Consider the following 27776-nt stretch of genomic DNA (forward strand, 5'->3'; position numbering starts at 1 on the left):
CAGGGAGTGTCACTATTAGAAGGTGTGGCCCTACTGTTGGAGTAGGTGTGTCACTGTGGGTATAGGCTTTATGACCCGCCTCTTAACGGCCTGGAAGCCAGTATTCTGCTAGCAGCCTTCAGAGAAAGATGTAAAGCTCTCAGCTTCCCCTGTACTATGCTTGCCTGGATGCTGCCATGTTCCTCCCCTTGATGATACTGGACTGAACCTCTAAACCTGTAAGCTTGCCCCAATTAATTGCTGTCCTTAAAAGACTTGCCTTCGTCTTGGTGTCTGTTCACAGAAGTAAAACCCTAACTAAGACAAGGACTAAGGTCTTGTAGGACCATAGACCATTGTACAGAACCTAGAACGTGGGTTTAACTTGAGGGCAATAGGAAACTTTGCAGGGTTTCCAAAGAATAGTTGCCTGGTGCAAGTTAGGTTTTAGATCAATTTCTGACAAATGTTAGAATAATAGATCATAACTGTAGGGATCTATAAGGTTTATTATAGAAAGTCAAGAGAAAGTTGATGTTAATTGAGACAGACCATAGTATAACCAGAAGGTAGATTCTGAATATATTGCTAGGTATACAGGAACATGAGTTGTGATCAGAGAATAATATTAATAAATGACATTATTTTATGGCAATATATGCCTATACTACCAGCTACTCAAGCCAAAGAAATACTTGAGCCCATGAGTTTGAGACCAGCCTAGGAAAACTTATCTTTAAAAAAAAATTATTGACTTCTGAGCCAGGGAACTTTTTGAAGTGATCAGAAAGAACATGAATATAACAGATATAGGGAAAGTCAGTATAGAAGTTTGGGTTTTTGTTTTTAGTTTCTACATTTACTTCATGTGTGCATAGAAAATCAGATGAAAATTTGTGGGGGTCAGTTTTTCTCCCTCTACCATGTGGGTTCTGGTGATCAAACTCAGGTTATTAGGGTTGGCAGCAAATGTCTTTACCTGCTGAGCCATCTGGGGTGTGTGTGTGTGTGTGTGCGTGTGCGTGTGCGTGTGTGTGTGTGTGTGTGTGTGTGTGTATGTGTGTGTGTGTATGTGTGTGTGTGTGTGTGTGTGTGAAAGAGAATTTTTGTTACAATTTCATGTATCCAAGCCTGCCCTTGCACTCACTAAATATAGTCAGAATAACCTTGAATTTCTGATTATTCTGCATCTACTACCTTAGTTCAGGGATAAAAGGCATGAGCCACCACACTTAGTGTATATTGCTGGGAATTCAATCTCATTTCTTGTGTTTCTACTGAACTATGTCCTAACCCTAGGACATGGTTAACATAAGATGTCAAATATCTCAGGATATTTAGGCTTTATGTAGAATTTGGGAGCTGGGAACACATTTATAGTTATCAGTTTTGAGAGTCCCTGGTGGACAAATGTTATCTGACATCAGACCAGATGAGACCTGCAGAATAAAAACCAGAACAAAAATCAGGCTTAAAGCCTTCAGCATGAATAGTTGGGGAGAAGAAGAAGTTAGTTCTGCTTCTAGTTAGTTAGTCTCTCGTTAGTAGAGACACCTAAATGGAGAAGAGTAAAGGTGGGGGTTGAAATCAAAGACACATGATGTCGTAGAAGCCAATGAAGGATATATGAGAAGGAGGAGTTTGAGGACAAGCATAAGTAAGGTGGAACTGAATGTAAACCATTGGTTTTGATGATATGGAGTCGAGAGTTGATATCTTTATCATAAGCAGCTTGGATGTAAGAATGTAGGTGAAAGCCCGGCTGGCGGTGTTTAATAAGAACTGGGGTCAGGTCTGAATCTCAGTGGTAAAGCATTTACCTAGTACACGCAAACCTCTGGGTTTTGTGTCCAGAACTGAAAGAATGGATAAAAGGAGAAGGAAGGCAGGAAAGGAGAAGGAGGGAAGAAGGGAATTAGAGACAGTAAGTACAGATGACTTGTAAGTGACTTCATTTCCTAGAACAGAGCAGTAGCTGGGCAGTGACCACATTGAATTTTTCCCCATTTGGCTTCCTGGGTGCTTACTGCTCACCCTTGGCCTTCCATTCTTGACAACAAAATCTCCCAGACAAGCCTTTAATGTGTCTACAAAGAGAACTTTACTAACAAGAAAACTGAAAAGTACTGAAGAAGTATATGGACCACCTAGAGATATGTTGCAAATGTCAATATCCAGGATACCATAATTACAAATAGTTGTAATATGGGTGAATTGGTAGAGAGATGAGTAGGTGGGTGGATAAGTAACTGCTAAGACATTAGCTGATTCTACTTTCAGGTAATTTACAAAAGAATTGCCCTGTCTACCTTCTGCCCCACTGCCAGAAGGCCTTTATCCGCTTCAAGGAAAGGTTCCACATTTACTCTTTCAAGCCTCATAGGTCTACCTAAAGACAACAATATCCTTAGATGCCTTTTCTTGTCACACTAAAATGTGCTGTACCACAGTGAGCCCATGTCCTGGCTGGTTGTGGGAGTTCGTGCAGATTCCATATCTGTTGAGTTGGAGTTTTGCTGGAAGCAATACTTCTAGGTATAGCTTGAAAAGTATGACTCTTCAGCTTTGGCTACTAACTTCAGGTTTCGGTACCTGAGAGAACTCATTGGCCTTTTGTAAGCAAAAGGGCCCCAGGAGTGCCTTGTAAGGGATGGTTTATAAGGCAGTTTTCTTAACTACAAACACATCATCCATAAGCAAATGTTTTAGCTAAAACTCTTCTCTGGTAGATCAGTTTCCTTGTATCCTATTTCTACAATGTCACCTGAACACTGGTGATCTTTGTCAAGCATTAGGTGCTTATGCTTGCCTACCATCTCTCAGTTCAAAGACCTGCTTTTGCTGTGATTATAAATGAAGACACACATCTTCTCTTGAGTCGACAGCTGCACTGGAACTATGAACCTGATGCAAAGGGGAGAAGTCATATTTCTTTCCATAGTAAGTGCTCCCTACAGTTTGGCCTGGCTTGTATTCTGGAGCCCCCTTTCCTCCATCCTTCTATTCTCCCTCCCCCTCTCCCTCCCTCCATCCCTCTTCCCCTCACTTCCTCCCTCCCTCCCACTTCCACGGACCTTCATATCTGCTAACACTGCAAACTTCTTCCATGCACAGAAGAGAAATGGAGAAGAGAGGTTTTTGCACAGTGCTGAGTTTTAATCATCTAATCATGTTTCTCTTACTTTTACAATGAAATATTTGTCAGCCACTAAATCTGTGTGAGCACTGATTAATAATGAAGATAATTTTAAATTATTCATATGTCTAAAGAGCCAAGTGAGCAAAAATTAACATTTTTCCCATTCATTACATGTACATTTCCACTTCCAATTTTTATTCAGAAAGATGATACAGAGCTTTCTAGTCTCAGCTGTGAAGGAGAAGACTGCCAATAAGATTTGCTGCTGAAGTTTTCTATCATGATTAGCTAGTTGTTTTGTTTTGTTTTGTTTTTGTCATGTTTAAATTCTCATGTAATTAAAGTTGCATAATGTGATCAAGACTCTGGAATGAGGTAAGCCTTTCATAATGCAACATAATGTCTATGTCTTCTCAAGAACTCTCTTCACTCTCCCCAAACTGAATCACCTTGATATAGAAAATGTTCATGTGTCTCCCCAACATGCACACACACATTATTGAAGCGACTCCCAGGCTCAGGAGCAGCCCACCTCTGGCCACCAGCCGACTCTGATCATCTCCTCCCCAAGTCAAGAGCACCCTTGTCCTGCCTGATTTTCCACTGCTTATTGCCTTTTACCCCCTTTAAATTATCCTTGCCAGAAAGCTCACCACTCTAGGCAAATACTCCCTGGGCATTGGCTTTTTCATCACCCAAAGATTTTTACAGTGGGATGAGCAAGGTCCATTACCCTCTCCTGGGCTGGGATAACTAGGCCCCTCTATGGAAAGCTACAACTAGAATTACATTCTAAATCACCTCGGAAATACCCACTCACCCCATTTTACTCTATTGCTGAGTTTCTCACATTTGATATTCTTAGTCACAACAATTTTGAGCATAAACTTTACTGTACTCTTCTTACTCCCCCATGACTATGTTTAGTTGATGATGATCAAGGTCCTGGTTTTGGAAAAAATAGTCACACAGGATTATGTTGAAAGTGAAATGAGTAAAATAAGTACATCTTACAAAAGAAAGTGGCCTAACAGTAAATCACCTTAAATAGGATATTTTATTATGTATGTAAGAAAATAGTCAAAAACCTTTATATTTAGATTGCGAGTGAAATTCCTACATTTGTAAAGAGCAGAGATAATGAATGGGTTGTGCAGTTGATATGTTGGTTTTAAAATTTGTAATGTGATTTAACAAGCCCAAAGGATGGCAGACCCTGGCAGGTTATTCAATAATGAAATATGGAGCAAATGCAACACACACTGCTCCTTCCTACCAGACAGATAGCTGAGCAAATAGTATCTGCCAGGGATTGGCAGTAGAAACTTTCATGCCTCGTTATTGTGTGTCTTCATGGCCAGTAACAAAACACCCTCCAGTCCAATCGACACCCCCAATCTACTATTTTTACATCTGAACAGGATGATCACCTGCCAGCTCTGCACCACCGATCTTGGCAGTTGGTCAGCAGCACCAATCCAATCCCAGCTTTGCTCCCGCGATGGCAGTTGGCGTTGTCTATTTGGTTACTATTATTTACTTCCACTCTGCCAGAAAAATAAACATGTAGTTATTGAAATGTATGATGCATTTTATTTTCACTTGATGCTAGAAATACATTTTTAAAAATACAGCATACCGGAAACCAAATAGGGAAAAAATAGAAATTCCGTAATGTTCTAGTGAAAACTATGAATTTTTTTTTGGCTTCTCTAATCAAGGTAATCAAACTTGCTTCTTTGTTTCATTCCAAACCACATGCCCATTGTGCTCACTGCTGCTTATAATATTGTAATAATCTGAAATAGAGTTTGAGACTTTCCCAAAGGAAGAGAGCTGTTATTATTTTCTACCAATAACCATGGCTTGCTATCATAGGTCTGATGACTTTTCGTTGATCTGAGAAGAACTGCACACTAGCACAGCCAAGATGCAAGGATATGGAGTTTGATACCATCCTCCAAGTTTCCCATAAATCATAATCTATGAGAATGTTCCTTTTAGCCCACAGTAGACACCCAAGGAAAAGACTTTCAGATTTATTAGGTAGGACTCAGTGCCCATAAAGATGTGGATTTCCTAGAACAGCTGGTATATGGATAAAGACAGCATAGTGAGGATGAAACCATCTGTGTCAATCAAACTCAGACTCACAGAGAGAAGAAACATGTTACTGTTGTTTGTACTGCCGAGACATTGATGTCTGAAGACCTTTATGTCTGCCACATAGGTATTGCATGAGCATCTATAGAATGAATCTATAGGAATAAACACAAGCAAACATATTCTACTCTTCTCTCCATGAGTTTCCCAGAGAGAATATTGTCTTTACTCTACTTTCAGGGATTTAAAAGAACTTTTTGATTTTAAGCAGAAAGACACAGAAATCTTTGCAAGTCTGGGCAACACGGATGGGGAACATCACTAGTGCAAAGATTTGGAAGAGCAGTGTGGAAGTGGGTCACGGTGCACACTCACAATAAAGCTTCCACTGGATCATTTATCCTTTAGTCATACATAGTTCGTACAGTTCTTTCCCATCAGGACAGACTAGAATAGAGAAAGAGTTTATTGAATTCCCTGTCAAATATTTCCATGTGAATACATGTTTCTACAGGATTGAAGGGGAAGGTGACAGTTCTCTTAGTGATATACTTTATTGATGATGTTTTGAAAATATTTCAGTGCAAAATAAAGTACATAATGAGCTATGGAGTTCAAACATTCTCTACATATTGCTTTCAAAGCTGTCATTTAGTATCATAGCAAAAACAATCTGACAGTAGCTTGTGAGCAGCGCTTGTGTTGAACGAAATCCATCCCCATCTCCACACCCTGAAGAGAGAAAGGTTGAAGTGGTGCCTAAAAGGTAGCCTGTCTTCTGGTGTGAGATATTATCATATTGGCCTGACTTGACATTTCTTTGCAGATTGATATTCTGATTTTAGAGTAGCATGTAACTGTAGCTGAATGGCATGGACTATTTTATAGCATCAATCTGTTATGTGACAGTATGTTGAGATGTGTTAGCCTTCTCTTTGAAAGTGCAAATTCAGGGTCAGGAACCTATTATGCATATAACCACTTTTTAAAAATAGCAACATTCTCTGTTTCCATCTCTCTTGCTTTCTCTACCCTTTCTCTCTCAAAACGCACACACACACACACACACACACACACACACACACACACACACACACACAATCTATACAATGTATCACCATTCCTTTTTGGTAGAGAATTATTTTCAGGAGAGCATGGAGTTTGTCTACCTGTTCACCAGCAGCCCCTGGTATGTGATAAGATGTGGTTAAATACTTCAAAGATTTGACAAATTAATGAATGATATTCACTGGGATAGTCCTAAGTCCAAGACTGTGCTCCTTACCAGTGCACACTTATTTGATCTCATTAGGAGCTCTTCATCTTACTGGCAGAATCTTACTTCCTTCTGGTGTACTATCCAAACCAATACATCCATAAAGATCTCACCTCTCAACCCTTGTGAACTCATGATTACCAAATATAGTAGCACCCAAGTTTTAGTTCTCAAACTGAGTCACCACTAAGGATCCCTGTCTCAGTTTTAATTTATCTGCCCCACTGGTTCTCAGCGCACATTTCTAGAATTATTATTTTCAAAGGTCATTTTAACACTAATGGAAGTCAGATTACATCAGTAAGACATTAAAGACCAAATTCAAACAAATAAGGTTCAGATTTTCTAGTCAGTCTTCTCCCTTGCACAAGTCACTCTTTTCTTGTCATTAAGCACCCTCACCATAAATATTAATGATAATATCAGATTCCTTTGTGGCATAGAGTCAACATTAAATGCTCATTGTTTGATTAATATTACTAATAATTTCTGTCTATACATTCCTTTCCAAGTTTCCAGAACTGTCTCTCACAAGCCCCATTAGATTTTAATTGACCATCATGAGGTAGAGAGCATGCCATATCAACTCCCTGCCACCTGCCTACCAGAGTCATTAGCCCAAGGGAGCCTTCCTACATGTTTGCACAGGTCAACAGCATCTCAGAAATACTTTGAAAGGGAAAAGGCTTATATCGTAGGAAAAATGGTCATCGTTAAACAATAGTTCTTAGGGTTGGATGTAACATGTCTTCATATGCTCATGTGTTTGAATATTTTGTTTCCTGCTGCAGAATTGTTTAGGGATCCTGTGGAAACTTGTGGACACGGGACTATCTGGTCATGAAAGAAGTGTTTGAGGGTAGAGACCAGCTCTGCTCTTTGTCCTTTTCCCTTCTTCCTGGTAACTACCTGTAACAAGTAGTTTCCCTAAGATCCTGCCTGTCACAGGCGATCTTTCTGATGGTCAATATCACTCAATCAGAAGCTCAAATCTGATAGGAGGCTTTATGAGCTGTATGATGTAGTTTATTCCCTATTTTCATATTTGCTAATATCTTCTTGCTGCCAATTGAATGGTGGACACACATCTTCATACTAGGAAGTCTGTTTATAAGATGTGAATAGCAAACAAGAAGTGTGGGCTCTATTTGTGATAGAATTCATCCACACACTTTTAACCACCATCCGTTTCCTGCCATAATGGGCCAAATTACCCTCTGCTGTGTGAACCAGAATAAATCTGCCTGTAAGTTGTGTTGTCAGGTATTTGGTCATAGTAATGTGAAAGTGATAATTATAGTAACACTTAAAAGTTTTAGTTTCTTCAACAACCATGACTTTATTAGAAATGTAATGCCATTTCTATCAATCCCTGGACACTGGAGGTCTTTCAGTCTTACAGTGTCTTCCTTACCTCATGAGCTTGATTGACAGATAGCACATTGCTCTCTTTACTTTTTTAAAGATAGTTCTTTTTATTTCCATTGCGAGCTTCTAGCTTGTCTAAATCAGGATGTTAGGAATTTTTACCTAATTTTTGTATATATCTTTTATAATCTCATATGGGTATGATATTCACGTAATTCCTTCCCTCATTTTCCTCCTTCTAACTCCTCAAATTCATGGTCTCTTATCCTTTCATTATTATTGCATATACCATTTATAGTCCAACCTGTTTGGCTCATTTAGTGTTGGTCCATGTGCATGTGTGTTTAGGGCTGACTGCTTGGAATTGGATCAACTATCACAGGATAATTCTTCCTCACAGTTATAACTTGCCCAAAGCTCTTCAATCTAGGGTAGGGACCTTCCGAGGGTTCCCCTTTCCACTGTAGCATTTCACATGATGTGATTATGTTTAGGCAACCATATTTTGAGGGTCTGTGAATGTAGCTTCTTTGTCACGTATAGGAGACTCTACTATCTCTCAGAAGATGCCATGGTTCTCTGGCTTTTATGATCTTGCCATCTCAACCTCCACCATTTTCTCTGAGCTTTGATGCAAGGACCTTTTTGCTGATATATCAATAAGCTTGATCATCCCACAACCCACTATTTTATCTGTTTTGATCATGTGTGTCTTTCTGTAATGATCTGTATGCTACTTAAAGAAGTTCCTTTTATGAGGGGTGGGACTTAAATCTAAAGTCTTTCTAAGAGCCACCTCCAACATCTCCCCTCTTCTCATCTTGATCCTTTACAACTCCCTTGTTCAGATCTCTTATTCTTAGTGCACCTAAAACGATCGCCATCTAACCTGTTTCCCATATCTGTATACAACTTTTTGCAGATTTCTGATTATTGGCTTTCCTAGTTTTCTTGGATACCATCTCTCTCTTCCTTGGCTAACCACTTCTCAATGACTCAAGTCTCTCATATTTTGGCATTCCCCAACCTTCATTCTATCTCTACCACATTTATTCCCTTGTATATAATGATGCTAATTTTTTAGAAACTACCCATATGATTTTGTAGATATAAGCCACTCTCAACACTGTTCTAGGAACCAGAAGACCAAGGAAGAAATGGAATGCTTTAATACAAGCAACTTGTAATAAGTCACAGAAGCAGTAATGAACACAAGAAGTCAATACTTTATAAAATTTCATTTCTTGATAAAAGTTTAAAAACTTGAAAACCCTGTGAAACAGCCTCTGCCTTTGTCAATGACATCAACAACAACATTGTGTTTTGAAGTTGATCCCAACTACACACCTAGCAAGCCCTAGGTAGCAGGCATAATGAGTTAAGAAACTATATGGCTCATTGTTTGCCAAATCAGACTTATCTCTATATCCAGGATGCGTTTGAGGAATGGACCTGAAGAACCAGTGAATGGTTAAGCCAAGAAAGATAGGTTCAGATAGACTAATTATCATACTCTCATAATAACTGATTGACACCAAACTGAAACAGAAGCAAATGAGATGCCATGTAATGAGTGCATTTTGTAAACACTGAGTATCAGATAAATAAGGCAGCAATATGCATATATGTGCATATGACTTAATCCTACTGATGCTTCACTCTGGTCCCTAGAGCTGAGACAAGGACAGGAAGAGGAATAGAGCATCTGGGATAGTTTTAGGCATGTTTAGGGTATCTGAGGATAGCCCTAGGGATGTCCCTGGTCTACAGAGGCTTTCTCCTTCCTGGGAGTCTATATTCTTTCATGAAAACAAAAGTGTTTTTCCCTGTTACTAAGAATTCTGTGATAACAGTGACAACTAATTTTATAATTATTTTAGATCATTATTTTAAGTGAAAATTCTGAGATTGCTACCACTTTGATTATTTCAGCACTTTATTTAATAATTATCTATGACATTCTTTTGTCAATGAAATGATAAGCAATATGAATGTGCTATCTGGGAATTGTCTTTCAATAATGGAATTTAAACTTGTTGCAATACTGATGATTTTTGTTGTTGTGTTATGTGCTATTTGTCAGCTATATAGGTGGATAGTCTTTTTCATTCCAAGAACACAGATTTCAGAACAGAGTAGTCAATTGTATACTGATACAATGTTACCATCAGGTCAATCATTTGTAGCTACAGAGTCTCAGATTAAGGAGAAAAATAAATGTGTGTAGTACTCACATGTAATGATATGGTGGTTTGGGGTTTTTGCTTTTTGTCTATGAAATAAAGGAATACATCAATTCAAATTCACTGGTAACCTCTTCCATGTGATGCTTATCATATATAAAAATAGAACTAAGGACACTTTGATGCATAAATGACCCACAGGAAGGCATCCAAAAAGTGGGCAATTTGGCCTCAAATCTTGAGGTTCTGTCTAGAAAGTCACAATTACATATGAATTTAAACACACGAAGAATGTCAGGGTTACCTGCTTAGAATACTGGGATTGATTAATTTCTTTTCTGATTTTTCTAGACAGTACTCAACAGGCCCCAGACATAATCAATGAGCAATTTGCAAAGAAACTAAATCATTCTTTTCAACCATAATCACATTTATGAAAACTATTTCTGTGTGAGCAATATGAGAATCATAGACCAGGAAGTCTATGAATAGGTTTCATGTGTTCTGTGTATCAGTTGTGTGACCCTGGGCAAATAATATCTCCTTCATGCATCAAGTTTTCTAATGTACATTATTTTAACAGGTCTATCAGCAGAAATATGTATCTAATGTGTTGACAGTATGCTGAAAACTCCCAGTGCTCTCAAGTGGGGCAAAAAATTCTTTTCAGCAAGGTTATATACAGGTTACCCTCATTTCTCTGCTTTCTCTCATTCTAGTCTATCTTCAATAAAGTGTTTACATTCCTTCATTTTCTCTCTAGTTTTCCACAAATAAGGTTGCTATACAATGTTCCTCAGTTATTATTTAAATGTAAAATTCTTGCTGAATAATCACAACCTCAGTATGCCTTACATCCTCCCTTGCTCAACTTTTATCTGTGGCACTGGAGGCTTTCAAATATGCTACCCATGTTCCAGCCTATGGTAGATAATTGTGTTGAATGAGCTAAGGAATGACCATTACATCTGGCCATGCCTTTGAAAGCATTTCTGGAGGAAAGAATTTGAATAACAGATGATGTGAAAAAAGATCTAACCCATCAAAGGCTCAGGGACTGTACAATGGCAGAAGGATGATCTGTTCTATTGCTTTTCTTGATCTAGAATTTCAATATTCTCCTGCCCTCGGACATTGCAGTTCCTAGTTTTTAAGCCTTTAAACTCCTGAAACACCAATATTTCCTTCTCATTACTTTTTCCATGTTATGAAAGATACCATTGTCATGTTGATTCTCAGGCTTTGGACTAAATTACACAGTTACTTTTTTAGGTTCTCTAGCTCAAGATTGCAAATGGTGACATATCTTCATGTCTATGATCCTATGAGTCAAATCTTATAATGAGTCTTTTGTCTATCTACCTACCTACAACTACCATTTATAATCTATATTTCTCTAGCGCTTATAATTTATCTGTATTACTCTATCATCTACTTAATCTGCCTATATTTACTATCATTTATACCTGCTGTCAATTCTTAATCTATGATCTCTATATATTTATATCTATCACCATCAGTCTATCATGTATCTGTGTTTATCTATCTTGTATCATTTACATTTGTCTATCTACCTGTATATCTGTCCCTTCTTAATTCGGTTCTTGTGGCTATCTCTGACTAATTCTCTCATCTTCCTTATTATCTGTCTTACTTTGATAGAATGAAATGAATGAAAATGGGGACTTTTTATGTTTTATTTACATCTGCATTCCTCACATCAATTGTTATCCCTAAAATGTAAAAGAAAACAAAACACTTAATAATGTGTGCTGAACATAAAAATAAATCAGTCATATATCCCCTGAATACATATTTCTTCCCATACATCATCATGGCTGCTGAAAACTCCAAGATGAACACATTGCGGTCCTCACTCTTGGAAGCGCACAATCTACAGATGTGAACCCACCCTTACCAAGATAGATGAGTAGGCTTCATGAGTAACTGTGAAGAGACTGTTTTTCATATCATAGTAGAACATCCAACTCTTCTAGAGAAAAGACTGACAGAGCTTCGTGGACAAAGGTCTGTTCTAGTTAAGCTAAGTAGCCTGTCACAAAGTGGATGGGGCAGAGGCCCTAAGCATAGGAAAAGGTCATCCATAAGCCATTGTCCATACCATAGAGCTTTAAAAACAAAAGGTCTATGGAAATGCTTTGCAATGTACTGCAGTCCCCCATCATTTCCCTGTGTTAATCATTTGTCATTGGAGCCATCTCTTAGGATACTCTGTTACGCGACCTTACAGCAAATGACATCCCATGTACATTTGAATTTTATTGGAGTAAATGATCAAAATGAAGGCATTTATACTGATCAAAGAAATATGAAATATTTACCATGCTTAAGCATATTAAGTATTTTTTTCAGTTTTAAGAGATGTCTCTAATTTCTTAGGCTGAGTACAAATTAAATAGGACACTGAAAAAAAATTAGTATTAAAATAAACCATGTTGTATTTCTTGAGTGTACAGATTGTTAAATAGAATTAAGACATAAACAGAAGGAGCTTAAAACAAAAATCGAAACATTTAAAAAACTATAGAAAGTAGGCTGTGTTTGGAGTCAGCATTCATCAAGAGCTAAGAATTATAGTGATGAAATGGGAACTGAGTACTGTGACATATTTAAGTAATTTTGATTTAATTTTTATATTTTGACATATATATTCAATTTTATTTTAATTTTTTTAATATTACAGAATGAGATTTATTTATTTATTTATTTATTTATTTATGGTGTGTCAGGGCCTTTTGAACAGGATTTTGTGTAACCATGACTGACTTTGAACTAATTCACATGTACCCAAGAGTGGCCTACAACTTCTGATTCTCTTACCTTCACCTTACACTCACTGGAGCATTATAAGCATTTGACACCATGGCTAGCTTAGAACAAAAAAAAATATACAAGAAATTATTTTTGTATTTACTTTACATTTTTATAACACATTCAAGCCTGACATACTTTGAAACAAATTTCCTTTCATTTCTGGTCATTTATGCTAAAGGCCAGGGATGAATACAGTGAGGATCTACACAAGTTCTATGTTTTTCCTTACTTTTCAAGACAGTTTTGAAAAAAAATCAAAAGAATGACAATATGTGTGCTATGAAAAGCTTATGGAAAGTTGTGGTTTTAGTGTCCCTTACTAACGTAGCCACAGTGGTCTGCACGTAAGCCATTTGGCTGCTTCTCGGCAGCACTGAACAGTAGCCACAGAAGCCCGTGCCCACAGTGCTGAGAGCATTGCTAGTCTCTCACAGAAAAGGTGTGCTGGCTCCTGCTTTAGATCATGAACATCACAAGGACAGAGAATACATGGAGACCTTGATTATAATAATAGAACATCTGAAAGAAAGAAACAGGTTAAGAATAATTTATGAACCTCATATATTTCTTAATTTTATGTTTAAATTAAAATATTTATGAGTAAGAGGTAGCATTTTATTGATCCTGGGAGACAAGTGACACTAGACCACACGATCATGGTCTCTTTAAATAAAAGAAAAAAATTCAAAGATATGTACCACTTTAGATTTTTTTTTTTTATAGAGAAGCTAAAATGACTAAATACCATCTATGGATCTTTTACTTTTTTGAATTATGAATAGATAAATTGTAATTGTGATGTCATGATCTGTGAATACAATGTGTAATGATAAAATGGATCCAATCAACATGTTTGACACTTTAGAGATTTAACAGCTTTGACATGAGAACTTTGGAAGCATCCTCTCACAGGAATTTTGACACATCCAGTATATATTCATCGCTATATTTGTCTGCTCATGGTGTGTCCCAGAGACAGAAACCTTCCTCCCCCATGCAGTTGAGGCTTGTGCTCTCCTTCCTCCCCATGCAGTTGAGGCTTGTGCTCTCCTTCCTCCCTGTGCGGTTGAGGCTTGTGCTCTCCTTCCTCCCTGTGCGGTTGAGGCTGTGCTCTCCTTCCTCCCTGTGCAGTTGAGGCTTGTGCTCACCTTCCTCCCCATGCAGTCCTCCCCCTGGTCTTACCTAACCACCATTCTATTCCCTGCTGTTTGGGGTTCTGTTGCTTTTAGATTCCACATATTCTTAAAAATATGAAGTGCTCATTTTTATTGTGACTGGTTCACTTTTTCTTAACATAATGACCTCCAGTTCCACCCTTGCTGTCCCAAGTGAGAACATTTATTTTTAAAGGCCAAATGATATTCCACTATGCATGTAGCAGTCTCCTATAAATCCTTCCATCAATGGACATTGGGTTACTTCCACACTTCTGCCATTGTGAGCGACACCGCAATGAACATGGAGGTGAAGGTATATCTTAAAATTGCAGATTCCAAATCTCCAAGCAGTGATTTTTTTTAGGTCATACTGTAATTTCGTTCTCAGAGTTTGGTTTCCAAAGAGCCCACTTTCAGATGGATGCATGTCTATAATAGCAGTACTTGGGAGGTAGAGGCAGGAAGATGAACAGTTCAGAGTCATCCTTGCTGTGGAGCAAGTCTGAGGTCAGCCTGTCACAATAAAATGAAAGAAAGACAGAAGCCACATGTGGGTCCTACAGTGGTTGCACTAATTAAAATTCTTATTAAGACATTATTCAGTTTTGTTATTCTGTAAATATTGCTAGGCTATTGACAGAACATTTAAAAATGTAGCTGCATCTCTACTTCAATATTTCCAATATGTTGAACGTGAACTTGACAAGAGAGAGCAATGAGTATGTTTTATTCAACTGTTGATGTGTAACCCTTAAGGATTTTGATATAGGACAGGTAGAGCTGTGTTTGTATGCACGCCTGGGACCCTGCAAATCAGAAGGCCTGAAAGAAAGCAAACAGAGGGAAGTGGGAAGGGCTGAGGAGGTGAGCAGAGTAATGGCGGACAAGCAACACATTGACGAAAGGAAGACTTTTAAGAGAGAAGAGGGGAGGGGAGCGCATGGAAAGGGACTGAGTAAATTAGGGTTCCTGAAAGCAAAATGGCCTCTAGGAAAGCTGCATCTCCCATGTGTCAGAAAGAAGCATGTAGAAGCACAGGAAGATTAATTGTCATGCTGTTAAGTGCCGGCATGACTGCTGAGCCAGTCCATGTATCAAACCAATAGAATACAATTGTGCATTCCAACATGGTGGTGACTTAGCACATGTGACGTTTGAGTATTTCAGCCAAGGTTCATCTCCACTGACATGTGTTCTAGGTATGCAAGAATCATTGGATTTTGAACACTCACTATGGAAAAAGACTTCTTATTCTAAATTACATATTAACTAATTATATATTTGAGTAATATCCTAGTCTATGTTACTGCATTATATAGATGCTATTAAAGTTAAATTTGCTCTCTATATTTAGACTTTCATAATGTGTCTACTGAACATTCAGACATGCATGTGGCTACTCTCTCATTTCTGCTGCAGAGCACTGAATGGAAAAAGTGAGTATTCTCAAGAGAGTTCAGGTATTAAGAAGATCACAAAATAAGCTCCTCAATGGCAGATAACAATGGCGTAAGCATTGGCAGCACCCAGGCACAGTGCCTTGAAGGATGCCCCAGAGGGTTGGGACATCCCACAGTAAGAGACAATGCGGGTCTGCATCAGATGGTGTGAAGACAATACTTCTTCAGATGGAGCATATTTCATGAGAGAGTACATATACCATAGCACAGTAGTTTGAAATAACTTTAATACAGTTAGAAAATTCCTAGTTTGTCAAATTAAAACAGGGTAAGTTTGTGGGAATGGGGAAAATACACTACAGAGGTTGACAGAAGCCACTGAGAAAGACTTTGAAATTGAGCCAAAGTATTTAAGAAAAACTTAGACTAAGTTTAAATCTGAAGTTTCACATCAAAAAAGGGGAGCATTGCTCAGTGATGTTAAAGAAAATAATAAACTTTGGTGTGCTCCTTCTTCTAAATGGTCCAGTTTGCAGTCTAGAAATGGAACGGACAATTCTCTCATTACCAGATCAACTTACAACTAGCTAACTCGAAGAGAAATACCAAGGGTATTGCTGTGTGGTGTCTCACTATAGGGAGAACTCTTACACAGGAACTGAAAAGCCACATAAATATAAAAAACTTTTCTAGAGGATGCAAAGGTGGCAGAGACAGGGCTGTGTGGCCCAGCACAGACTTACACAAAAATGAGGCAACAGGAGGCGCAACGTGCATTGCCTTACAGACTTTACCAGAGGTTGCCCTAGCAACAAGGATCGTATAAGGAATTCATGTTTGTGGTCTGACTCCACAATGGAAACTGGTTATCTGACAAAGTCACTGGCTTCTGCCTCCAGAATCATCTGCCAAAACCTGTGGCCACCTGATTCCCTGGAAAAACCTTCATCTTCACCCTTTGTCTAGGAACCACTTAATTCTTCTCTAGAAAGAGGCTCCCAGTTCAGTGCTTTGTTTGATTCATTTGTTCTTCCCTCAGACCCAAGGTGACAGTAATGAGATTTCAAAAGAGCTCTTATTTTGAGCCGGGGTTGGGGGGCAGGGACGTGCGGTCTCCTGGGTGGACGGTTGCCATTCTCTTTCATCTTTCCAAGTGCTAAACTTTGCCATTTTGCCTGGAACTCTTCCCACTCTGTGCCTCTCTAGGTCTGTACTACCAACGTGCATTCCCTGCCTGTGGGTTTTGTGCTAGCTCACGCACCATCATTTATGGACCAAGCTCCTGCTATTTGTGTTCCTGCTGAAATTTAGACTCAACATTGATGATGCTTACTGAGAGAAGGATGTTTATCAAAGAGTAGGGAGAGTTCAGCAACTACTGAAAAGTGTTTGACACTTACAGTTCTTAAGGATGGTGTCTTAGTTAAGGTTTTACTGCTGTGAACAGACACCATGACCAAGGCAATTCTTATCAAAACAACATGTAGTTGGAGGTGGCTTATAGGTTCAGAGATTCAGTCCAGTATCATCATTGTCGGGGCATGACAGCATCCAGGCTAAGCTGAGAGTTCTACGTCTTTATCTGAAGGCTGTTAGCAGAATACTCACTTCTAGGCAGCTAGGATGAGGTTCTTAAAGCCTACACCTACAGTGCCACTCCAACAAGGCTGCATCTTCTAATAATACCACTCCCTAGGCTGAACACATACAAACTATAACAGGTGGCAAATGATTAGTTTTATGAACTTGTATTTTCTCATTACAGGCTAACTACTTCGTAGTAACACATATCAAAGTTAAGTCTTCAAAGTTGTCTAAAATTCTTCAGTTCTTACTTTATTCTTCTTCAGAGCCTTAACTCAAATGAACTAAGAAATAGTCTTGCTTGCCAGGGTTTGGAGGTAAATTAGTTAGTTGTTAGCTGGCTTGAAGAAAGTGGAATGAAGAAATTCTGAAAGATAACACCTGTATGACTCAAATAACCCATTTTCTATACACACCCAACACTTGCCTGATCTCAAGCTAGAGAACTTCAATTTGTCTCCAGAGAGAATTCTATTTTTCACTCACCAAAGAACAGAATGGCTAGCTCGTGTTTTGCTAACTCTTTCCTCCTGGACACATCCTGCCTGTGTCTTTGACTTTCACCAGTCAAGGACAGAATCTTGCTTTTCAGTTAGTTCCTGAGTCTATAGACCTATGTCCATAAATTAATGGAAGTAAGAAAAAAAAAAAACCTACCCACAGTCTACAACTTCGTTTCAACTTACACAGGCAGGAAGGCAGGTAATTGAAAGTAATGCTAATAGCTGTGTTTGCCAGCATCTGTTATTGACACCTAAACGCAGCCTCTCAAGAAGGTTTAACATCTTGAAAGTCAGTACTTCTAGAGTCATGGTGTCAATTAATAATGCTCGAGCCTAAGTCAGAATTCCTGCTGAGGCTCTTGCTGGTAATCGAAGAGCCTTCCTGCCGCTTTCATAAATTAGTTGATAACTGAATCGCTTTTCTTCTGAGTGAAAGGATTTTAATTACACTATTTCAGGCATACCGAGCTTCACCTCCAGGGCACAGACAATGGAGACCTCTGATCAAAGCACATTAAACCTTCGATGTGGTTGTTTATACATTTGTAAAGGTGGCCGTGGTCAGCTCTTATGGCACAGACAATAAATCAAAACCTAGGATGTCCTTTTCATTAGCCAATGATTTTATAGCCTGCGGTGGTTAAACACTGATGCATAAAATGGAGTCATATCAATTGTAATTACTAGAACAAGTGAGTTTTAATTTCCCCCAAAAGGTTTTTAGAGCTTTCATATGAGGCTGAAGATTAGAGTCACACAGTTACTAGTCCTCTGTTAGTAAGTTCAGTCTACCATGATGTGCCTGGGTATGTCTGTAAGAGTCTTCTCTAGCCTTTGGCACGGTAAAGTTATTTCTGTAATTCAGAATATAGCTAGCCACTTTAGTGGCACTATGGGTCCCACCCAAATGACAGGAAGAAAAGCTGCCTGATCTCCTGGGAAATGGACAGGAGAAGGACAGAGGCAATCATGTGTAAGAACCGGGCTCAGCAAGTCCTGTGAGAAAGCATTAGATCGTGTTCTCACCTCAGAGCCCCTCCGTATGGGATATACAGAGGAGGGTTTCTTACCTAATCTCCCCTAGCTTCAGTTTTTATAGTATCCACCTTGTCAGACAACAACTGGGATGATGCCGGCACCATGCCTGCCTGCCTGGGTGGATCAGCTCTTCCACCTGTCCAAGGCAACTTTAGAGAGTACTTGGCTTTTCCTCCTCTTTTCCAAGAGAATTGCATCACAAATGGAGAGTTCTATACACACCGTGACGTTCCCAAGAACCTCCCCTGGATCTTTTGCTAAAAAGACACAAATTATAGCATTTTGGAACTGTGAGTTATCTGATGCCTAGAATGTGGGTTTAAATTACCTGGTATCGAGTTTAACAGTTACTGATTCAAAAAAGAAAAAAAAAAAGTAAGGAGAAATACATGTGTGTGTGTGTGTGTGTGTGTGTGTGTGTCTTTGAGAATTTTGTACAACGTGTTTTGATCAAATCGTCCCTTTTCCAAACTCTTTCCAGAGCCCATCCCTCTTTCCTACCCACCCAACAATGTGCCCTCCTTTTTTACTAAGCCTATTGAGTCTAATTTGGGCGGCCCATATATTTTGAATATGTGACCTTCCACTAGTGCGTGGCTCATTTGTCTTAAAGAAATCTGACTCTCCAAGGAAGGAAAATTTTAAATCGTAACTTCCTTGAAATGCTGAGTCAAGAAGCCTTCTGGGATAAACGTTTCTGAGGTAATTTGTAAAGATGAGCTGTTCTAAAATCTGGGGTGACTAAGGACACAAATCATATTTATGTTGGGCCTCTAGCAGATAATCTTCTTCTGCCTTCTCCTTCTTGCAGGATCACCACATAGGGAAACAGCTGTCAGTTGCCTTGTTTCCCATCAGCTGCTGAGGAGTTTACGGCTGACATGTTTTTATTTATGTGTCTCCTTTCCATCACAACCAGGAGCAATCTATGGGGCACCAAAACTAAACTCACTACAGGGTATTCTGATAAAAAAAAAAAAAATTCTGCTTTGAATCCACTAAATGACACTGTTGTATCATTGGTGTTGTGATTAAATCATATGAAGAATGTATTCATATATAAACATCAACGTTAAAACATAGCAATATATAATAGTCATTGAGTTGCATTGTGCAGGCTATGATAGCGTCTCTTTGCTAGCATCTACCAAATTCCAGTCTTTATATATGTAATCTTCAAATCATTGCAAGCTCCAAGAAAGTTGGAATTGTTGCCCCAAGGACACAGAGACAATAGTGAGGTTTAGCACTGCCATAGTTTGTAACCCACCAGGCTTTTACTCAGTCAGGTCTGACTCCAAAACCCAAGCCCTGGATTTTTGCTTACCTCACCTCTCAAAAGCCATGGTCCATGTTCTAGTTAAAAGATATTTTATGTATAGGATAACAGAGACCAAGATAGTTTATAACAGCCTAAACAGCATTTGCTAGTTAAGTCACCGTTGGTGCTGTAAATTTACCATAGAAGTGTGATTTTTATGTGGGCAAATGTTAACTACCTCATGAACTGGATTTACAAGGAGGCATTTAATTTACTCCCATTTGTTTACTAGTGTTCTTGTGTGAGGTTGGTCATTGAAAACAGTTGATGCTGAAAGTTACACAAGGAGGGGATTCATAAAACACAAACAAGGGTTTTAAGCAAATTCTGCTGGGGCCAAGTGGATTGTGAGCCCTAAGTGCCGAGACAGTTGTCATTTGAACCAGAATTCTTTTCTGGAATTGATGGCTGCCATCACATATGAACTTGCTAATTGATATGGAACTTTTCATTTTAGAAAATGTTAGTTTAGGCCAAAACGTTAGCATCATACTTGATTAGTTTGTCTTGCATCCCATACATGATCTAAAGACATGAGCTTTTAAAGACATGAGCTCATCTTCTCACCAACATAGCTAAGCTCTGAGCTATGCTGCTGCTGGAAGTCTAAAGGTCTCTGAATTGGTCTTTTCGCTGACTCTGTGGTCTGCTTGCTACACAATGCCCAGAAGGTTGCTTTACAATTTTAGCCAGCCAGTTACCACTCTGTTCCAAACTTCAGCTGGCTCCTTATGTCTCGATGCCAGCCTTCCTACCCACTGCACCCTGCATTCTCTCCCTTGCCCCTCCAACCATCTCACCTCCTACATCCTATATCTATTAGTTACCTACTGTCTGATTATTCTCCTGTCTTCTCATTGTCCTTTGCCTAACCCAGGCACACTTCTCCTTGGGACCTTTCATTGGTCACTCCTTCCACTTAGAAGACTCATCTCCAAATATCTGCATACACAATGACCTTTGATGAAAATGTCCCCTTGTCTCTGACAGTCTCAGCTTATTAATATTGTTCTTGCTACTCCTGCCCTGCTCTATGTAAGACGTGTCTTAGGCTTCCAATGCTGTGAAGAGACACCATGACTGTCTTAGTCAGGGTTTCTATTCCTGCACAAACATCATGACCATGAAGCAAGTTGGGGAGGAAAGGGTTTATTTAGCTTACACATTCACATTGCTATTATCACCAAAGGAAGTCAGGACTGAAACTCAAGCAGGTCAGGAAGCAGGAGCTGATGCAGAGGCCATGGAGAGATGTTCCTTGCTGGCTTGTTTCTCCTGGCTTGCTCAGCCTGCTCTCTTATAGAACCCAAGACCTCCAGCCCAGGGATGGCACCATCCACAAGGGGCAATTGAGAAAATACCCCACAGCTGGATCTCAGGGAGGCACTTCCCCAACTGAAACTCCCTTCTCTGTGATAACTCCAGCCTATGTCAAGTTGACACACAAAACCAGCCAGTACAACGACCAAGGCAATCCTTACAAAAGAAAATATTTAATTGTGGCTGTCTTATAGAGGTTTAGTCCATTATCGCCATGGCAGGAAGTATGGAAGCATACAGGTCAACCTGGTGCTGGGGACAGAGTTCTACATCTTGATCCATAGGCAACAATGAGAGGCTGTGTGTCATGCTGAGCACAGCCTGAGCATATATAACCTTAAAAGTGGCATTCTTACTCCAGCAAGGCCACACTTACTCCAATAAGGCCGTACCTCCTAATCGTGCCACTCCCAATGGGCGAAGCATTCAAATACCTGAGTCTTCAGAGGCCATTCCTATTCAAATGACCACCGGATATATCAACGTATGCAGCATGCTCATGGTCTTGACTCTCCTCTAGAACACAGGTTACAAGACAGTTGCTAGTTCTGTTCATTGACCGACATATATCAGAGGCAAAGAAAACCTGTTACATATAGCTGTTCAATAAGTACTTGTTATTGTTCAATTGTTAAAGGTGGGAATGAGATTCTACAGTATACGGAGAGGAAAATCACAAGCAGTTTACTTTGTGTCTCAACACTTGGCTGGTGTTTTGTAAATGCAGTATATGCTGAACAAGTGAAAGATTTCATATTAGAGAAAAGGGGCACTTGGCTGACACTTTGGAATAAGCTTGTCTTGAGATCATTGCCTGGGCTTTGACACAAGTGGCTTTCAAAGAATACAATGGATAATGGCTCATTTAGGGTAGAGAGAGCTTCTCTGTGCAGTGTGTCTGGTGGTATTCCAACTCTGAAAGATAAATAATATTCAGCAGAAATTATACTTCAGGACAATATTAGTTGCTTATTACAAGTAGTTTTGATTTTGAATGCTGCCGTAACTTTTTAGCCATCTGTTTTTATTCAAAATCAAAATAAAATTTACTCTGCCCTGAACAAGAATAAGATTTTATTTTGTGATATTGTAACATTGTCTTTTGAGGCAGGGATGAGGATCATCTATTGTTCACAAAACGAAAGGAGCTAGAGAACATTCCCTGGAGGCCCTGTGCTATCTTATCCTAGACTAAGATAGCTATGTGAAATGGGAAGAGGTTACCGATGCCAGCCTGGAGACACCAAGGTGCATTCACTTAAAAATGTCCCTTATGCTTTTACTTTGCTTCTTTTTTTTTTCTGTTTAGTTTTCTTTTGTCCTATTCTGGTTAATTTTTATTTTTGTTTTTTAGATGCTTGTTTTCTAATGAGAGTGACAAAAGAAAGATAGGTATGTGGGTGGCTAGGAAGGTAGGGAGGATCTGGGAGAGGGAGGACCTACGGGGGGGGACCTGCCGGGGGGGGAGGTGGAACTACAATCAGAACATATTGCATTCAAACATCTATTTTTAATTAAAAGTGCACCATCTAATAAACAAAACAAAACAACAAGCAAGCAAGAAAAATACCCTTCAGCTCCTATAAACATGAATGTATTAGGAAGAGCCCTTGAAGGAAAAAACTCAATATCCTCACCTTTTTCTCCCATTACCAAGATGGAGTGCAGCATTGAGTATTAAACTCCATAGAATAGAGTGGTGCTTGTGCTAACCTAACCTACCAGCCTGGGCTGCAGGCATGGGTTGTCTGTTGAGGTGGAAGACTTTGCCATGTAACCAGCTTCTTTTTGCTACACAAGAGATGCCTGTGAGAATGGAAGAACAGCCAAGGAGCCTGAGGAATGGGAAATGCCAGAAGTTGGAGATCAGCCTGAGAGCTCTGTGAAGTTTTGCTTTCCTCTTCCTGTCATCCAATCAGTTAATTACCTTATAAACCACCAGACTCATCAGAGCCTGAGCTGAAACAGCAAATTCAATTTTCCCTCTCCTTTAAATGTCTCCTTTTCAGTTATACAGTGTTTTATGAAAAATTGATGTCTTACTAGTCAAGGGAATGAATGCTGGGGCATGCAGGGAACTGTTTAAGGAGGTTATCTTAACAGTTATGCATTTAAATTGTCCCATTATAGTGGACAAGTTTCTACTGAAGACAAAAGAAGGAAAGAGGGAATGAAAGAGAGAGAGAGAGAGAGAGAGAGAGAGAGAGAGAGAGAGAGGAAGAAAAAAAGAAAGAAAGAAAGAAAGAAAGAAAGAAAGAAAGAAAGAAAAAACAAACCAGTTCTCTTAGACTTTTTGTTATTGCTGCTGGTGCTCTCAATCATTTGATAGCAATCCTGATAAATTCATGAATTAAACCTATTTCATCCAAATAGGGACCTCTTTTTCTTTTATGCATGGATTGAATACGCAGTACTGAAGAGGTAAAAAAAATAAAAAAATAAAAAAAGATACATTTTCTAAGGCAAAGCTTGAGAGCGTAGACTCAGTAGGGCATTCACCTGGAAGCAATTAAGCTGTGTGTGTTGTATGTCTATAGACAAACTATTTCTACGGTTCAGCGGAATTTTATTTAAGACCAATGCCTAGGTCAAGGTCCAAGACACAGACCTGGCATGCAGTAGATGCCTAATAAATATTTATGGAATGAGTAAGCGTGCAGAAAACGTCACCCATTCTTCTGTCCCTGCCATGCATTCATCTGCTCCTTCCCCTTCGTCCTTCTTTCCTGCTTACTCCCACCCTGGGAATGGAGGGCAGCATGACTGGAGCCCATTAAAAACAATGTCTACTCATGGAGCAATGAAGTCTGAGCTTTGAGAGGCTTCCAACTCTTATATGTAAAGGTGGCTGCACAGTGGGTCTGGCCCTCCAATTGTAAACCCAGCTGTGCGAGGCTGACTTAGTGGGTAGACTCTGGTGCATAGACTGGCTGGGTAGGACAAGGTGGGTAGCTTTGTTTCTCTTTGGAGGAGGAAGGGAAATGCCTCAGAATCTCTTTCTTCCTTCTTTGTTTTCCTTCAAGTGCCTAAACTTTTGGAAGCACTGCAGGATTAGTGACCTTCTCAGTATCTGACTGTCTTCTGCTCTTGACTGCTCTAGTTCACAACAATTTAAGTCATTACCAAGCCCTCACCCCATTGGTCAGAGTGACAATGTGAGTGTGTTCTGGCCTATGGTCCTATTCCAATGAAATAGGACTGAAAACATGACTAAATTTTTAGAAAACGCCCCTTCCAGAATATTTATAAGGTTAGAGTAATAGAGCAATGGTGTAGAGACCCACAGTGGAGAGTCAATGGGTGAGCAGTGCTCATGGAAGAATTTCAGTACAAGGAATGAAAAGTATCTAGTTGGTCCTTTCAAAAAATAACTTGGGAAAATATTGGGAATATGACTGGGATAGTGGGGTCAAGAAAACAAGAATGGACATAAAGGATTGGCTGGGGCATCAGCCGTGAAGTGGGAGGTCTGTGTTGGGGACTGATCTCAGACACTGAGGGCACGCAGAAGGCTCAGAGCACTCGGATCTTGAAGCAAGGCAGTCAGGATTTGATCACTCACTGAATTTGGTGAAGAAGGGAAATTTGGTGGCAACTCTAATCTTCCTGCTGTGGCTAGCTGGGTAGATAGGCTACTTTGAGAGATGGAAGGGCTTAGAAGATGGTCCTGAGTGGGGGGAGCAGTAGACTGATGTTTTGTTTCTGTTCTCTTGGAGTGATCTGACTATTCTTCCACTGAATCCAGTATATATTGATGTCTCTACCAATGTCTGACTGGGCATTTGATGACAAGAGTATGTGCAAAAGGGATAGTAACTAAGTGAAAAGTGATCCATACTTAACATTTACATAATATTTAATGATACCTGTTTGCTGACATCAATCATTTTGGGTGATAATACAAGTGGCTGTTATTCCTTATCTTATAATTAAAGATTTATTTTATTGCCATATGTATTATATATATAATATGAATGTACCATATATATGTATATATCATCTACCACTTTTACAAGTATTGATACATCATAATAACTAAAAGCAATACATTTGTTACATGCCAGAGATTATGCTAACTGCCTTGCAAAACCATTTAACCCTCACACCAAGCCCATCAGATAGTTACTGTTTTATCCCTGCTTAAAAGAAAAGTCAAATGGATTGTTATAATACAAGTATCTAAAAATATATATTTGGCAGAGAGGAAAGCTAGTGAAATGAAGAAGAACCAGTATTCAAATCCAAGGAAATGTGCCTACAATGTTTTATTTTTTTCTTCTCCTTTCCACATACATTATGAGTTAGCAACACCCCCCCCCCAAGAACTTATCAATCTTAGGGACCTCTCAATGAAAAGATAACTTTGTGTCTAACCTCAGAATTTTTGGGAACTCTCAAACTGACTAAAGCTCATTTTCAAGGACAAAAATCCCACAGCCACTAGGGTATCTCTTTTGTTAGTGGTCAAAGAGGACTTAGAAATAAATAACTGAGAATTTCTCTGCAGAAACAAAAGTTGGGAAGAATTAAATGAGATTACAAATGATTCTCACTTGAAATGCAGGGCATGAATAAAAGAGCAGCAGTTAGAAAACAAAAGGTCAAAATTTTGGTGCATCAATATGCACTGGAAGATTAATAGTACCCCAAATAAATACAGTCCTTTAAAGAAACTCTCAATGTGTATTTAAACTGAAATCCATGAGTCCCTATGTCATTCAGTCACAGAAGTATAACTCAACACCTGCACTTTGGATCTTGTTCTCAGGCCATTGGCAGGGCAATAAGAATCACTTTCATGTAACAATGTAACCACGACTAGAATTGAGGTCTATACCTACATGGCTCAAAAGTCACTTTTTAAAGCTCAAGATCATGAACCAGGCACTGTTCGTAAGGAACAGTGACCAAGACTGATAGGAACAATGGATTTATTATAAAGATAATACATTATAGTAATTGAACAAAGCCCAGAATTAAAACAGAACACACTCAAAGCAAGAATTAAGATTACCTGCCACTTTTACAAGTTTTTGATACATTATTATTACTAAAAGGAATATATTTGTTACATTTCAGAGATTATGCTAACTGCTTTGCAAACCAAGCAGATGGTCACTGTTCTGTGTCTACCTTTACAGTTGAGGAACTGAATTCTAGAAACAGCAAGAAATATTTCCCAAGAGATAAAGACAGATTTTGAATCCAAAGCCCATGTTTTCAAACCACCATCCAGATTCATCACGGCATTTCAGTTTTAATGTCCTATCTAGCTGACATGCCTCCAAAGGTAAGACTGAATCTATTAATCTAAGGGCTATCGTCCAAACTAAGATTCTTTTGGCGGTAAAAGATGTTTCATAAATAATTTTGTTGTGCATTTCCTAGAGGATCTATGAGACTATTTATTATCTCTCTAATCAATATCCTTACTGTATCTGTCTGTCTGTCTGTCTGTCCGTTTGTCTGAAGAATTCAAGCATCAGCTTGTAATGTAGTTGGGTATACAAGCTTAGACAGTATACCAGACACCTACAGGGCACCATTGTGATGCACAGCAATACATTAAGAGATCTGGTGCACTTGGAGAAAATCTATTTTCCTGGCTTGAAAGGAACCAATCAATTGTACAGTTCCAAATTGGTGCTTTGGGTACTCTGTGGAGTCATGTTGAACCATGACATTTCAGGAAAGCAAGAACCTTTATATAACTGATGAAAGATTGGAAGCTAGTTACAAAGCCAGAACCTCATGCCCATTAGTCAGCAGGAAAAGAAGTTCTCTCAAAGAGGTGATACCCCCAGCTGTAGCATCCTAACCAGCATCCTGGATTCAGCACACACCAGGAATGGGTAGAACAAGAGGAAATAGAAACACAGCAAACGATTGGGAGAAGACAAAGTGAAGTAGCAGAGCTAAACAGAGATGCTCTCAGCCGCCATGTGGATTTCCTTCAGGCACAAGCATTGGCCTTCCTCTGGAAATTCACTATATTTATTAAAATCAAAATGAACAGTGTAAAATGGCAAGCCCATCTACTAAGTTAGTGTTTTAAACCAAGGTATGAAACATCTTCAGGAAGTTGTAGACTCACATGCTTGTTTAGCAACCTTTCCCACCCCACCCTTGTACAAGAGGTTTAACCAATGGCGTCGTATATACACGACAAGCACTTGACCACACACATATGCAGAGCCAGCCCTCCCTTTACTTGTTTATTTTAAAATATTTAGACAAGGTCCCAAGAAATTGCCATGGCTGAACTTGAATTCACTTTATAACCTGAGTTGTTCATGAATTCAGAGTTCTCCTGCCTCTGTCTCTTAAATAACTGAGATCACAGGCCTATAGAACCAGGTCTAGAAACAAATACTTCTTGAAAGGTAAAAATGTGTTACTGAAATTCTCTAGGAGTTGTGATCCCCAAAATGAGCAAGACAAATCCCTATTTATTCATTTATTTTGTTATATCTAGGTACTCCTACACAAAATGGCACATTTTAAAAGTTATCTATATAAACAATCATTTTCCAAATGACGGATATTCTACCTCCTCTTCAGGCTTCAGCC

The 27776-nt window shown here is 39.1% G+C and overlaps 1 protein-coding gene and 1 long non-coding RNA gene across 4 annotated transcripts in view; both read left to right on the top strand.

The window, feature by feature from the left end:
* LOC116092976 (IQCJ-SCHIP1 readthrough transcript protein) overlaps positions 1-27776 on the top strand; it is a 764408-nt gene that overhangs the window by 262423 nt on the left and 474209 nt on the right. The gene's annotated exons all lie outside the window — the stretch shown is intronic.
* On the top strand, positions 175-27231 carry LOC116092979. 2 transcript variants are annotated; one of them, XR_004119579.1, is made up of 3 exons: positions 175-218; positions 2803-2919; positions 26348-27231. It is a non-coding gene; the product is annotated as an uncharacterized LOC116092979 (long non-coding RNA). The 2 variants fall into 2 exon arrangements; XR_004119580.1 differs by lacking the exon at positions 26348-27231 and adding an exon at positions 4540-6515.

Source organism: Mastomys coucha, unplaced genomic scaffold, assembly GCF_008632895.1.
Source record: "Mastomys coucha isolate ucsf_1 unplaced genomic scaffold, UCSF_Mcou_1 pScaffold16, whole genome shotgun sequence".
Taxonomy (NCBI): Eukaryota; Metazoa; Chordata; class Mammalia; order Rodentia; family Muridae; genus Mastomys; species Mastomys coucha.